General features: G+C 29.9%; 1 long non-coding RNA gene across 1 annotated transcript; it reads left to right on the top strand.

Annotated features, from left to right (window-relative positions):
* The first annotated feature begins 9,583 nt into the window (after positions 1-9,583).
* Positions 9,584-10,969, top strand: LOC108474466 (uncharacterized). The gene is made up of 2 exons (XR_001869901.2): positions 9,584-9,802; positions 10,056-10,969. It is a non-coding gene; the product is annotated as an uncharacterized LOC108474466 (long non-coding RNA).
* The last annotated feature ends 5,500 nt before the right edge of the window (positions 10,970-16,469 follow it).

Raw genomic sequence — 16,469 nt, forward strand, 5'->3', positions numbered from 1 at the left:
ATGAAGGAAGTATGCGAGCAATTCCAAATAAAGCATCATAACTCCTCGCCCTATCGCCCAAGGATGAACGGGGCTGTTGAAGTAGCCAATAAAAATATTAAGAGGATCATTGGGAAAATGAATGAGACGTTTAAAGATTGGCACGAGAAGCTTCCATTTGCTTTGTTTGCATATCGCACATCTGTACGAACATCTACGAGAGCAACTCCTTTCTCTCTGGTTTATGGAATGGAAGCTCTGCTACCTATCGAGGTTGAGATCCCTTCTCTACGAGTCTTAATGGAATTGAAGTTAGAAGAAGCAGAATGGGTACAAGCTCGATATGATCAGCTGAACCTCATTGAAGAAAAACGTCTCAGGGCAATTTGTCACGGGCAGATGTACCAAAAAAGAATGATCGCAGCCCATGACAAGAAGGTACGACCAAGAGAATTCCATGAAGGAGAACTCGTGCTGAGAAAAATTCTCCCAATACAAAAAGATCTGCGAGGGAAATGGGCACCAAACTGGGAAGGACCGTACGTCGTAAAGAAGGCATTCTCAGGAGGAGCTTTGATCCTTACCAAGATGGATGGAAAGAGTTATCGAATCCAGTGAACTCAGATGCTGTAAAGAAATATTATGCTTAAGATGAAAACCCGAAAAGGGCATCTTAAAAAAAAAAAAAGGGATCAAGGCGAAAACCCGAAAAAGGCGTCTTGATTAGTACAAAAAGATTAGGATGAAAACTCGAGAGGGCGTCCTAATGAAACAAACCTGGCGGTCGAACGATAGGTCAAGCAGTGAGGCTACGATGATTTGAAGCATTTCTGAAAGCTCGAAATCTTCTACGCAAGAAGCCGCTCGAAAAGATTTTTGATTGAGGAACGAGGAAGAGTTCATGTGTTGAATATCTAGAGCATTTGTATCCATTGAATACGATCATTTCTTTCTTTTGACATTTTTACTCTCATTGTTTAACTTGCTTTGTTTGCCACATTTGAAATAGATGAATATGAAATATCATTTTGTCCCTATCGACCTTTTTCATGCATCTCATTATGTGTTTATTTACATGATAAATGGTGAAATGACATACTCTAAACAAAAGAAATGTTAAGCATTACCTGAATGAAAATTTGATAAGCACAAGAGTCTCAAAGTAAGAACAAAGTTCAATCGAAGCGTAAGAGTGATATCGAGAAACGTCGATTACTCGTGAAGCTTGAAGACATGTATAAGGCCTGAAGAGAAAGTCGAGAATCAAAGCAATGAACACAGATCCCAAACAATCGTGGCTAAATGGACATACGACAAACATGCTTAAGGAGCACTGCATAATCATGTAGGCATAAAAGCATTTAAGACAAACATATGCATATCATGATAACATCATACATGGCATATCTGGTACTCCAACGAGTAAGAAATCTTGAATGAGAGTCGATGAATCAAAGGAAAAGACACGAATTCTACCAAAGGGCGGTTTTGGTATTTTGATGTTTTTAATTCATGCTTTTCAAGGAAAATCAACTCATATTGCGAGAGATGAGTTGAGCCTCAAGACACGTTGAGGTATTTTTAATTGTTGTTTTCAAAATCAACTCATATTGCGAGAAGTGAGTTGAGCCTCGGGGCACGCTGAGGTATTTTTAGTTTTAAATTGACTCATATTGCGAAAGGTGAGTTAAGCCTTTTAATTTTTGTTTTTCAAAATCAACTCATATTGCTAGAGGTGAGTTGAGCCTCGAGAACACGTTGAAGTATTTTCAATTTTGTGTTTTAATTTCAACTCATATTGCGAGAGGTGAGTTGAGCCTCGAAGTCACGTTGAGGTATTTTCAATTCTGTTTTCAATTTACGTTGTTCAAGAATCAACTCATATTGCGAGAAGTGGGTTGAACCTTTTAATTTCTACTTTTTCAAAATCAGCTCATATTGCGAGAGGTGAGTTGAGCCTCGAGTCACGCTAAGGTATTTTCAATTTCATTTTTCAATTTACGTTGTTCAAGAATCAACTCATATTGCGAGAAGTGGGTTGAACCTTTTAATTTCTACTTTTTCAAAATCAGCTCATATTGCGAGAGGTGAGTTGAGCCTCAGTCACGTTGAGGTATTTTCAATTCATTTTTCAATTTATGTTGTTCAAGAATCAACTCATATTGAGAGGTGGGTTGAACCTTTTAATTTCTACTTTTTCAAAATCAGCTCATATTGCGAGAGGTGAGTTGAGCCTCGATTCACATCTTTGAGGTATTTTCAATTCATCTTTCAAAAAAAAATTCTACTCATATTGCGAGAAATGAGTTGAGCCTCAAGACACGTTGAGGTAATTTCAATTTCTGTTTTCAAAATTCAACTCATATTGCGAGAAATGAGTTGAGCCTCAAGACACGTTGAGGTAATTTCAATTTCTGTTCAAAATGAGTTGAGCCTCAAGACATGTTGAGGTATTTTCAATTTCTGTTTTTCAAAAAAAAATCAACTCATATTGTGAGAAATGAGTTGAGCCTCAAGACATGCTGAGGTATTTTCAATTTCTGTTTTTCAAAAAAATCAAACTCATATTGCGAGAGGTGAGTTGAGCCTCAGGACACGCTGAGGTAATTTCAATTTCTGTTGTCAAAAAAATCAACTCGTATTGTGAGAGGTGAGTTGAGCCTCAGGTCACACGCCGAGGTATTTTCAATTTCCGTTTTTCAATTTCTGACTTTCAAAAAAAAAAAATCAACTCATATTGCGAGAGGTGAGTTGAGCCTTGGCTCACGCGCTGAGCTATTTTCAATTTCTGTCTTTCAAAAAAATCAACTCATATTGCGAGAGGTGAGTTGAGCTTCAGATCACACACTGAGGTATTTTTTCAATTTATATTTTTCAAAAAAATCAACTCACATTGTGAGATGTGAGTTGAGCCTCGGGTCACATGTCGAGATATTTTCAAAATCTTTTTTGATTCATTTTTCAAAAATCAACTCATATTGCGAGAAGTGAGTTGAGCCTTGGCTCACGTCTTTGAGCTATTTTCAATTCTGTTTTTTTCAAAAAATTCAACTCATATTGCGAGAGGTGAGTTGAGCTTTTTAATTCTGCGAGAGTTGAGTTGAGTCTTTTAATTTCGTTTTTCAAAAATCAACTCATATTGCGAGAGGTGAGTTGAACCTTCATCACATATCGAGGTATTTTCAAAATCGCTTTTCAAGTTAAGTTTCAAAAATCAACTCATATTGCGATAGGTGAGTTGAGCCTTGGCTCACGTCTTTGAGCTATTTTCAATTCTGTTTTTAATGTCATTTTGAGAGAGTCAATTCATATTGCGAAAAATGAGTTGAGCTCGGGATCACATGCCGAGTAGAGAATAAAGATTGAAGGCGATTGAAGACGCCGATTCTTTCTCCTTAAAGTTGCGATGGAGTTGATCGAGGTATCGATCTTGCCTTTACGGAGTTGCGAAGAAAAGACCACAAACCTTATCTCACTTTGAGCGATAGAAGAGTAGATTGAAGTTGTAGATCTCACCTTTACGAAGTTACAATGAAGTAGATCGAAGCCATACATTTCATATCCTCGAAGTTACATCGAATAAATTGAAGCTACAAGGCGTATATCACAAGATGCGATGGAGTGAACCAAAGCTACAAGATGCGGTGGACTAAAGGGACTAACTAAACAAGAAGAGTTCTAAAGCAAGTCAAGACCTAGCAAGACCGGCAAATTTGGTCTTCCTTGAAAGTCTTTGCTCTATTATCGTTTAACGACAATGAGCAAAGAGGGCACTATAGAAGCCCAAATTGCGGGCCCGATTATATCAAAACCCAACCAAACCTCTAAACCTACTAAAACCCTTAACCCATGACCCATTTACATCTACCCAAACCCATTACAAAACCCAAATATTAAACCCAATTCAAAAGCCCATTAAGCCCCCCCAAAAAAAACCTAACCCAAAAAAAAAAAAGAAAAACCTAACCCCCCAAAAAAAAAACCAAGAAACCCTAGCCACCTAGCCACTTTCCCACTTGCCCCATTTTTCCTCCCATTTTTGATATCCATTGTCTACTACCACCACCTACAAAATAGAAAAAGAAATAATAGAAAATCATGTAAAAGATGGCTATAAAAAGCCATTCAAAATCATGTAAAGAGGGATTTTTACAAAGATTGAAAAAGGAGACAAACACAAAAATCCTTTCAAATTTTGAACACAAAAGAAACATTAATAAAAATGTTGTATTTTTTTCCTTTTTCCTCTTCTTTCGAATCTTTTTTCTTTCTTTTTTGTGTGTTGCTTTTTTTCTTTATATATACATATATTGTTAAGAAAAAAAATTTACCTTTTCCGGCCACTGTAGGCGGTGGCCATGATGGTGACAAGACCGTGATGAGGTGGCCGGTCGGATTTCCTTTCCCTCTCCTTCTCTCTTCTTTCTCCTTCTTTTTTTTCTTTCTCTCTTCAAAATGATTTTTTGTCAAAATTGGCCTTAAAGTATGTAGCGCTTTGCATTTAGTCCCTCTTGCTATGTTATGTTTTGAGGGAGGATTAATTGTGTTTTGGTCCCCACAGCTTTTATGCATGTTCAATATAGTCCTTTCCTTTTATTTTTTTCAATTTTGCCCCAAATATTTTGTTTTAGTTCAATTTAATTCTTTTTAGTTACTTTACTATTTAAATTAATTATTTTAGTATTATTATTATATTTCATTTACTTATGTAGTGTGTTAATAATTTTTTATCATTTCTAATACGTATATATATATTATATGTATTTTATATATATTTTGTATATATTTTTTAATGCCATTAGTTATATATTTCTTATGTATATATTCTTAAATATTATTATATATACATATATATATATATATTTTAAATACCATATTGTGTATATATTATTATTACAAATTATTACTATTGCTAGTATTATTATAACTATTATTGTATTAGTGTATATTTTATGTACATATGTATATATATATATATATATATATATATTTTTTTACATATCATTATTTTATATTATTATTGTAAATTTTTATGTATATATTTTTGTACGTTTCCTAATATTTTCTTTTATTGTAGATATTATTATTATTATTATTACATACTTTTATTATACATATATATATATATATATATATATCTATTTTTATGTACATATTATTATTTTATATTATTATTACCAAATATATCATTTTTCCTATTTTATTATTAGTACATGATTTATTTTTATTTTGTAAATATCATTATTATTGTTATTCTAATATTCTAGTATTCCATGTTAATATTTTTCATTAATGATATCATTTTTTTGCATCCTTTATCTATTTTAATTTCTCACTTTAGGAATATTTTTCTCATGTTTTAATTAATTTCAAAAATAAGGCAATGTACCGATTTAATATTAAGCCATCGATTTCATCGCTATGTTGGGTGAAATTTGTCGGCTTGTGTTAAAAAACGGGACACCCTTTCTAAAAAAAAAAAATCAAAAACTAAAATCTCTCTCGTCTTTTCAACCGGATCATGATTAAATATTATATTGAACTCGTATTTTGAAAATCAAGTCAACACATGTTTATGAGATACCAATTTTGGGCGTCGCGAGGGTGCTAATACCTTCCTCAGCAGAATCGACTCGAACCCCAATTTTTCTCTCGACTTTCACGTAGACCTAAATTTGGCCTTCTTTTTGTTTTAAAATAATTTTATTAGGTGTCCGATCACACCTATAAAAAGGATCGGTGGCGACTCCTTTTTTAATAAAATCGAAATCGATTTTAAATTTTCAAATAATCGCCTCAATTAGCGATCGAAAGAGAATTTTTACGTCGCTACAATAATAATGTTAAAAAAAATACCATACATAAAGAGTATATATATATATATATATAATAAAAATATACACTAATATTTATAAATAATAGTAAATATAATAATAATAATATTACATATAGTATAAATAATGTGTACATAACAATAATAATAATAAGTAACAATAATAATAATAATCTGAGAAATTTAAAAAGTAAACATAATATAATAATATTAAAATAAAATAATTTTAAAAAAATACTATGTAGATATAAATACATATATGTTTGTAAATAAAATATACACTAATATAATAATAATGATAATCAAATAATATTTAAAATGAAATAAAATAACGAAGATAATCTGAAAATAAACTAAATTTAAAAAAAAAGGACTAAATTTTGAACAAAAACAAAGTTTTGGGGCAATTTTAAAGAGAAATAAAGAAAAAGGATCAAAATGCCACACGCGCATAACCTAGGAGGACTAAAATAGCAAATATGCCTTCCCATCAAAACACAACATATCAGTGGAGACTAAATTGAAAAGTGCGACAACTTCCTGGGGCAAATTTTAAAATAAAAAAAAAACTTGATTGCAAAAGCTTGAAAAAGCGGAAGGACCGCACGCGCAAATTCCCTCTTTTCCAAAAACACGTGGATCCCTGAGGCGGGTCGGGTCGGGTCGAGCAGGTCGTATCAAAACGACGTCGTTTGGGGTTAATATGACCCCAAACGACGTCGTTTTGGGAGGCTATATAAAGGCCAAAATTAACAAAAAAAATCATTTGGTGAGGAGAGAAAAAAAAAGAGAGAGAAGGAAGAGAGAAGGGAGGGAGGGATTTCACCCAGAGTAGTCACCAAATCGATCAATGGCCATGGCGCCTCCAGTCACGGTGGCCGAAAAAGGTAATTTTTTTTATTTTTTATTTTTATGTTTTGAAATGTTTTCTTTTATTATTATTAATATATATTATGTATTTATAGGAGTAGATTCGAAAATAAAACGAAAATGAAAATAGAAAGTTCACCTCAGGGCTATGATCTCGACTTTTGGTCTTTGGGTTCTTTGATTGCTTGGATGCTTATTCTCGTATTTAAATGTTGATTGAATTGCTATTTTCAATCTGGAATCGAATGTCTTCTTTTTCTTTTTTTGAACTGTCGAAAAAAAAAAACCCTTTTACAAAAAATCAAATCGGCTTATATAGCCTTTGTACAAATCTGTTTATTCTATCTTTGTTGCTGTTGCGTGTCCCTCTTGTTTTGCAGGTGGAGCAGGTGGTGAATGTGGTGGTGGCAGAGGTCGGTGGTGGATGGGACAAGGGCTGATGCAAGTGGCCGGATGGGACAAGGGTTAGAAGTGTGGGTTTGGTTATTGGGCTAGGTTGGTTTAGGTTAGTATTGGGTTAGTGGGTAAGTTTGGGTTTGTTGGGTAGGTTTGGGTAGTGGGTCTGTTTTGTATTGGGTTTAGTGGTTTTGGGCTTCTGTAATTGGGTTTTGGGTTTAGGGGTTATTAAATGGGTAATTTGGGCTGATTGGTTGTAATAGGGTTAAAGGGATAATTGAGTTTTAGGCTGTAAATGGGCCAACCGGGTTTGGGTTAGATATTTGGGTCTTGGGGTTTGATGTAATAGGGTTTGAAATTGGGCCAAAATTGGCCTGTAACAAGGATCGTATGTCAAAAACCAAATTTTAAATTTTCGACAAAAAGACAGAAAATAATCAATTTTACGGCTTGACTCTCTTATTGGTCCCCGGTTCAGATGACCTTGCTCTTCTCGTTCCATTCAACCCCTTTGGAACGATTTGGGTATTCCGCCCTCTTTACTTGCTTCATTTAGCGCTCCTTTCCCTACATGGCTACACACAAATTTAACAGCCAAATGGTATTTGGTTTTTATATACTTCCTCCAGAACCTATAGCTTACTAGAAATGCAAAAAAAATTGGTAAGCCGTTCAATTTAAACTCACTGATCCATATTGTCGAAACCATTTTTATTTTGAAAAATGGGGATCGACCTTAAAAACCAGTTATGGAGTCACTGCCAATCTTTTTGGTTTAGGTGTGATCGGGTCACCTAATAAAACATTTCATTTCATTAAAATACCGATTTTGGCCTACGAAAGTCAAGAAGACAAGTTCGGGAGTCGGTTACGTACGAGGAAGGATGAGCATCCTCGCAACGCCCAAAATTGGTACCTAATCGATTAATTAATGTCCTAATGTTGAAAATTTGAAAAAAAAAGTTAAAATGCGATCCTTTTAAAAGTGTGTGAACAACTCGAGTTGGATTTTAAGATTCACTCATTGCAAAGGAATAAAATATCACATCCAGCACGTTAGGACACGATATTCTAAGCCTCTAAAAACTGAGATCACCTCACACAAAAAAATTAAAAAGAAAGGGTATTCGGTTATTTGGTCCAACGATAAACTGAAACCCAACATGTTAGGGCACGATCTTTCGAATTTCCAAACATAGAACATTGCCTTGTTTTGAAGTTTAGAAAACACAAACGAAATTTTAAAGGGATATTCAATTATTTGAACAAACAGAAAATCGAAACCTAGCACGTTAGGGCATGATTTCCCGAATTTCCCAACATTAAACATCTCTCTTATTTTATAAAGCCGGCTCAAAACGCATCAATTTGATTTGAAATAAATTGGAAATTTTGGATCAATAAATTGAAAATTTCAATTATAGTGTGACACCCACAAAAATTTCAATTATATAAATGAGGGACGATATATGAAATTAAATAAAAAACAAATTGAACATACACAATAGTAATAAACTCACGTCATACATTATGCAAATGTTTATATTGACATTCAAGAACTTATGTACTGAAGAAACGATTTTCAAAGAAATATAGGACCAATTAACACAAATAAAATGCCACAAATTTTAAAACGAAGATAAACATGTTTGAAATCAACGATGCGAAATCAGATAAGAAATTTGAAATTATAATACATACAAAAATTAATTTACATAAAATTTTATGATAAGTAATAAATGTGAAAGTTTGAAATAGAAAAAAAAAATATATGGAATAATAACATACAAACAAATCTTAAAATAAGTATTATATGAAAAGAAATTTAAATTTAGTAACATATAAATGAATTTCAACACAAATATAATAAGGTAAAATAATATACAAAACAATATATATGAGATGGAAAAACTTAATATTAAATAAAGTATATGAAAATATTATTAATATATGAAAGTCTTTGAAATAAAAAAAAATGTGTATATAGAGGTACGAAAATAAATTTCATATAAATCTCTAAAGTATAAAATTATATGAGAGGAATCAATAAATTATATAACGAAAGGAAATAAAAAAACTTAGCAATATGTAATTAATTAAAACAGTACCAGATATCATGTTAAAACAATATATATATATATATATATATATTAAAAATAACTAAACTTAATTGAAAGAAAGGCAAAATCCAAAGGGTAATCTATAAACAAAACAAATCATTTAAACCAAATTGAGGGCCAAAATAAAATCGTTCAAATATATAAGGATTAAAACTGTAAATAACCCAAACCCCAAAACGCTGCGTGTAGGCACGGATTGAATTTGAACAGTGTGGACTAAATTGTAATAACACAAAAGCTTCAGGGAAAATTTAATAAAATAGGTAAAATACAAACAGAGGCTAATTAAAAACTGGCGCACATGGGAAGGACTGGGCCCGAAATTACCCATTAAGGTAAAATGCGCTAACCAAATCAAATGCGCGTGTTTTTTATTCCCACCCCCCAATGCTGTTTTATTATATTATTTAAATAAAACCTATTTTAAAATCCTTTGTTTTTTTTGTTTAAAAAATGTTTTAACTTTGGTTTTAAAAAAAACCCTAAAGTTTTGAGATCCCCTCACTCTCCCATCTGTTTTCAGCCGAAAGGCTAATGCCCACTTCAATCACCACCGAGACCGACTGCAACGATCAGAGTAAGGCCCTCTAGCGGCGCAAGCACGGTAAGTCTCCCTCCCTTTCTTACGATTTAATTTTAATATGTATTGGGGATTCGAAACAAAAGGAAAAAAACAGAATAGAAATGGCAATAAATGGACCACCTTCGAAATAAATCTTTTCGTTGTTTCCCGACTGATTTCTTTGTTTGTATTCTATTTCTCTAAAAAAAAAAAAAGACCCCCGTACAATAAAAAATTTAAAGGCTTTATAGCCAAATACAAGCGGTTTCTGCCCATTTTCTTGTTCAAGTTGCAGGACATGAAGACATGGGAGCGAAACACACGGACGTGGGGTGGGCAATGCATGAATCGGGGGTCGTGCGATGTGCCGACGTGCGTGGTGGAGGAATGCCGAACGTGGGGCTGTAACGCAAGCAAAGGGAAACCTAGGGTTTCCAAAGAACTCCAACCACTTGGGCTTATCAGGCCTAATTTAATTTGGGTCCATATTTGGGTTTGTTTTGGGCCAAAATTGTATTTCGGGCTAGCACTTCAAAATTTGTATTTAATTCATATGGCCCGGGCTAAAAATTGGGTCTACACATATTTCTCTTGCAAATGCTGCTGAAGATGCTACGACCTTCCTAGTTTCGTTACCGTTAAATGGTCTCCTCCCGATAAGGGCTAGTTTAAGCTTAACTGCGATGGCTCGTCCATTGGTAATTCGAGGTCTGCTGGGGTGGGGGCGCTTATACTCGACTCCGAGGGTAAATGGGTTGTTGGATGTCATCGTTTCATTGGCTTCACCACTAACATAATTGCTGAACTTTGGGCTTTACGTGATGGTTTACGTCTTGCTCATCAATTGCATATTGATTATCTAGTTTTGGAAGTCGATGCTCTTTCTGTTATTAGTCATCTTCATAGTGCTGATTGTCGAAATTTGTCTTTACGTTCTTTGGTTACCAATTGCAGGATTTTATTGGCCACCTTTCAGCATAGTCGTCTTTATTTCACGTCTTTCCTCTTTCGATCGGTGTGTCGGTGCACTCGCCAAAATGTGTAATAACCCAAGTTTTCTTTACTGAAGCAAATTATCTTGTTATACATTTAGATTTCCCTTTCTTTTGTGTGCAAATTTGTCAATGCTGATATTGGACACTCTATGCGTCCTACTACTGTATCGTCAGTTTCATTAATATAAGAGGAAGGAGAATTTCACACGTGAAATGTCATATGTGCATGATGTTAAAGTAATAATGTGAATATGTAAATTCGTAAAATATGAAATACGAATCCGTTAAATTTCTTTTTAATATATATAAAATCAAAATTTTAAGTATTTTATATCCAATGGATTTAGATATCCAAATATGAATTTCCATACGCTATCCAAATAAGAAATGTGAGTTCAAATAATGGATATCTAGGATATTTATCTGTATCCAATTCAAATCTATAATGGATAATAATTTTAAAATCTAAATCAATTATCATCCAAATATGTAAAAGAATAAATCAAATATCCGAAATATCTTAATCGACAATTCAAATTGTCAAAAGTTATGTTATGTATAATTTGGGATCATAATCTTAATATGTAATTTTTAGCATTAATCTTAGTTTCTAATTAGCTTATCATTAATTAGAAATTAATTACTTGAGTATCTTTATATATTTAGTTTGTACTTTATTTGATAACCAAGCCAATTAAACTAACCATATTAAATTATTTTTAATTTGAGCTAACCTTTTGTAGTAGCAAATAAAAACATGTTATTTTTTGTTTGAATAAATATTTTTTTGAAAAGAAAAAGTAGTTTATTGGAATTTCATAACTTAAAAAATAATTATAAAAGAATAATAATGTTGTTAATAATAAATAACATAAAAATAAGCAATATGGATACCATTAATTTGATAAAAATATATGTTGGAATTAAGTAAAATGTGCATTTTAAAGTTTATATTTTTAGGATAATATCACATTTGGTACTTATACTTTCATAAAAGGTCTAATCTGGTATTTGTACTTTAAAAATATTCAATGTGGTACCTGAATTATCAATATATGTTTCGTTTCGGTATTTGTGCTTTTATAAAATGTCTAATATATTACCTAAACTTTGAAAATGCTTAACATGGTACATGAACTATCAATATGTGTTTTATAATGGTATTTGGTGTTAACACCATTGGTGAATACTAAACCAACCAATGAAAATTCAGCACATAGAATTTTTTTCCAAATCATCAAGTCTACATGGATAATATAACATTATGTGAAAACTAAATAAACTAAAAAAAACAAATAACCAAACATATGTAAGTTTAGTATTTAGTTATTTTATTAACCATATGTTTAGTTTTTTTTTTTTTTCAAATTTTCCACATTTATATTATCCATGTGGATTTAGAATGATCCAACTAGAGAAAATGGACTAAATCTACAACTATACACATAGTATGGGACTAGTAATTGAAATTAATCAAATAGATTTAACTGCTACTGTTTGAGCCAAGACTAAAATTTTAAATTTTGAAAAGTGTAGGGACTAAGATTTACCAATTTGAAAATTAAAAGGACTAAAATTGATAAAATAAAAGTATATGAACTAAATCCACAACTTTCACTCAGTACAAAGACTATAGCATAATTTAGCCTTCAAAGTATAGGTACCATATTCGACATTTTATGAAAGTACAGATATCAAATGTGACACTATCCCTATTTTTTATTTTATTATGGGACTATAGGCACTAAAAGAATATTATAAATTTGAAAAGGCGTAATGACTTATTTGACCTTCTAACTCTACAAATAAGTCATTTTAATCCTCCATTTAACTTTTTGCCTTTTTTTTTGTCAAAACAACTCAAAATTGACAAAATAATTAACATATGTTAAATTTGTGACATGGAATTCACATGTATGCCATGTCAGCAATTAATTAAAATTCTTTAAAAATTATAAAATTATATAATCTTTTTAAAATTATCATGGAATAAATTTATAATTTTTAAAATAAATTTTAAATTTTTTGAATTTTAAATAATTTAAATAATTTTAATAATTTTAAGAAAATTTTGAAATTTTACAAAATTTTAAAATCTTCTATAATTTTTGAATTTTTAAAATTTTAACTAATTGCTAACGTGACATACACGTGAACTGTCACATGGATGCCATGTCAATAAAGTTAACGTCTGTTAATTTTTTCATCCTTTTCGGCTTATTTTATCAAAAACGCTAGTTTGAGGGCTAAAAGAGACGGAAAATTAAATGAAGAGTTAAAATAATTTTTTCTACAAAGTTAAAGAACCAAATAAATCATTATGCATTTTGAAAAATCACCTATCTTATATGAAATTTGAGCTACTCAAAGCTCCTTCCAAAATTCTTTAAATATTTTGAAATTATCTATCACTTTTGCCAAAAAAGAAAAATATTTTTGAAATTTTCGAAAACCCAATGTCCCTTTAAGTCCTTTGTCCAAAACACATCTCAACAAAATAAGAAATCTCATAATATTAAAGTCTCTCATATTCTCATATCTATTTTATTTTTTTACAAAACAAAAAAAAATCTAAATTTACGAATTTCTATAATACCTGGACTTACTCGTATATAATTTCTTTTACAAAATAAAACCCTAATTTTGCTACCACTAAACAAAGAACTAAAACTAATCATAATTTACTTATAATCTAAAATTGCCAACATCAAATGCAACTTGAAATATTCCTCAAAATGTTGCAATATATCATTGAATTCAAAGGAAAGTAACATACAGATTTTACATGAAAACATTTTTAGGAAAAATTACGGATAAAGAAGAAAAAATTCATTAATTTTGAAAAACGAATTATATAAGAAGAGTTTTGACTATATCTATTTAAATGTTAAAAACTCAATTCTAATCAAAGTCAAATAGAAAAATGTAGTTTTATATTGATTTTACTTGAGCGTCATGGTCTATACCCATAGTTTCAGTTATTTTATTATTATATTTATTTCTTCAACAAATAATAAAATTCGGGTTACACAAACATGTATACCATATAAATGATTAAATATTTTAAAAATATGATATATCATGTTAATCATATGTATAAATATTAAAAGAGATAAATTTTATCATAATTAAAAAAATAGAAATTACAAATGTGTGAGGCGAGCCAAGAGATAACATAATATATTAAAAAGGAAGGAAAAATGACAATGAATATAATCACATGGACTTGTTTTATTGATTTGATGGTACCTCCACAATCATTATTCTTATAATATAAAATTTTGAGGCAAAAAAGTAATGCAATTCTGATTAGTAAATGTTAATGAAGAACCTTGTCATCTTTTGCAAACTTTTCATTATTTAATTCATACAACTTGCTCTTTTTAAAGCTCTTGTCATGGCCTTAAATCATTATTCAATTTTCAAAGATTCTTTCTTTTTGAGTGATGATGTTGTTGAGTACATTTTAATATGCAATTTATATATGGATTTTGGTGTAATTATATATTTTAAAAAATGAATATATATTTATTTTATATTAAATTAATATAATTATTTGTGTATGTAATATATCAATGTGAAATAGTGTCAATTCGATAATGTTATTAGTTATTTGTAATAATTGAATCAATTAAAATTTTATATATAAAATTATAAAAAATTAAAGTTCATGTATAATATTACACTTTGAATCAAAGTTTATATATAATTTTGATAGTGAATTAAAAAGGAAAAGGAAAGAAAATTATATGCTCCAAGTATTCCTAAATTATTAATTTCTAATTTACAGTTTTGCAGTGCATGAATTAACTTACAATGATGTGGGATTATTTATGAGTATATCCAAAACGAATAAATATAAAAAAAGTTAAGTTTTGAGGAGATTAATAAAATTTAAAAATTTTAGGAGTTTAATAATATTTTTAAAAATAAAATTAGGAATTTAAATAATTTTTAAAAATTTTGTGAGATTAATAAGAATTTTCAAAATTTTTAAGAGAACTCAATTAAAACTTTTAAAAAAATGTACAATGAGAATTTTAAAAATTTGAAGCGGCCTAATTAAATTTTTTTAAAACTTCAAAATAGAAATGCAATTTTCCAGAAATTTTTGGGGTGGGCCTAGGCCCATAAAGAACCACTTCTGGTTAGTACTATTGTTATTACAATAAAAAAATGTGAATTTAAGTACGTTAAAGTTTATTTTTCTATAATTTAAAATTTTATAGATGTTATGAGTAAAAATAAATATTATATAAAAAAAATCAAATTTTACCTAAGCAAGCACATTTAATGAAATAAAACCTATCCCATTCAATGTTCTAACTCGGATAAAATAGTAGAAGATGAATGTGAATATATATATAGAGAGAGAGAGATTAGCTAAAACAATTTAGGGCACTTTTTCATTAAATTTACATTGTTAGCACGTTATGGATTTAACGGTTAAGTAATAAAAATATTTTTCGTAATATTAGTGACAAAAATAAAAGAATTTTTTATAATTAAGTGTCCAAAAAACATATTAAAAGTTAGGTGATTAAGAATGTATTTATAAAAAATTAGGTTAAAATATGTCATTAGTTCATATATTTTTTAGAATTTGATATTCGATCCTAGTACTTAAAAAGTTGAAAATTCAATCCTTTTACTTTTTAAATTTAAAAATTCTAATCTAATCATCATCATCATCATTGATAGTTTTCATAAGAAATTGTCAACTTAATATATTTATTTTTCATCAATTATATGACATGTCCTATAAAGATGGCCTAATCAACGTGCCAAGTTGATAACTTTTGATGAAAAATACTAATAATGTTAACTTGGATTTTTAATCAATAAAGTAAGAGAACTTAATTTTAATTTTTAAATACAAGGCCTAAATCTCAAATTCTATAAAAATAAAAGGGTTGACAATATATTTTAACAAAAATTTACATTGTGTGATGTGTTAATAAAATATTAAGATTTTAAAGTATATAACTGTAAAAATACTATTATTAATAGGAATTAGTAACAATAATAATATAAAGATATGATATATAGTGCAAACAATAAATAAATCAGTATAAAATGATGCACAAATGTTATATCTGCAAAATAATCTTAAAAAAAGAATGACAAATTGATAGTAACTGCAACGTTAGAATAATTTTGAAACAAATTAGAGATATATCAACTTGATCAAATCATTGAAATTTGAATCATAGCCTCGTCGTAATCAAATCAACCTGACGATGAACATAGATTAATCAAGAAACAAATTATTAAAAGCCTCAAAAGACCTACCACATCAGTGATGTACAAAAGGTCAAGTCTCAAATGACCTATCATTTTCCTTATCATTTTAAATCTATTACCATCATTATGATCTACTATAATAAAGCCTTTTAAGAACAGTTCCTAATAAATTTGACGACACTTTTATATTAACAAATTCATTTATACACCAAAACATGACAAAAAATTTAAATTAAAATTAAAAACATTTTATTTAAAAAAAAACATATTAGAGAAAACAAAAACCACGAATAATATGGACAACTACGACATTGTGGATAAAATCACTAAAATGTGAGCTGAAATTAAGAATAATTAAAAGTACGAAAAAAAATTTGTTGGAAAAACTACCACAAACAACTAGCTTGAAGACTAACATCATTACCAACAAGGCAAAGATTTAATTTCGAAAAAACTAAAAGTTTTTTTAT

This window comes from Gossypium arboreum, chromosome 3 (genome assembly GCF_025698485.1).
Source record: "Gossypium arboreum isolate Shixiya-1 chromosome 3, ASM2569848v2, whole genome shotgun sequence".
In the NCBI taxonomy this organism is placed as follows: Eukaryota; Viridiplantae; Streptophyta; class Magnoliopsida; order Malvales; family Malvaceae; genus Gossypium; species Gossypium arboreum.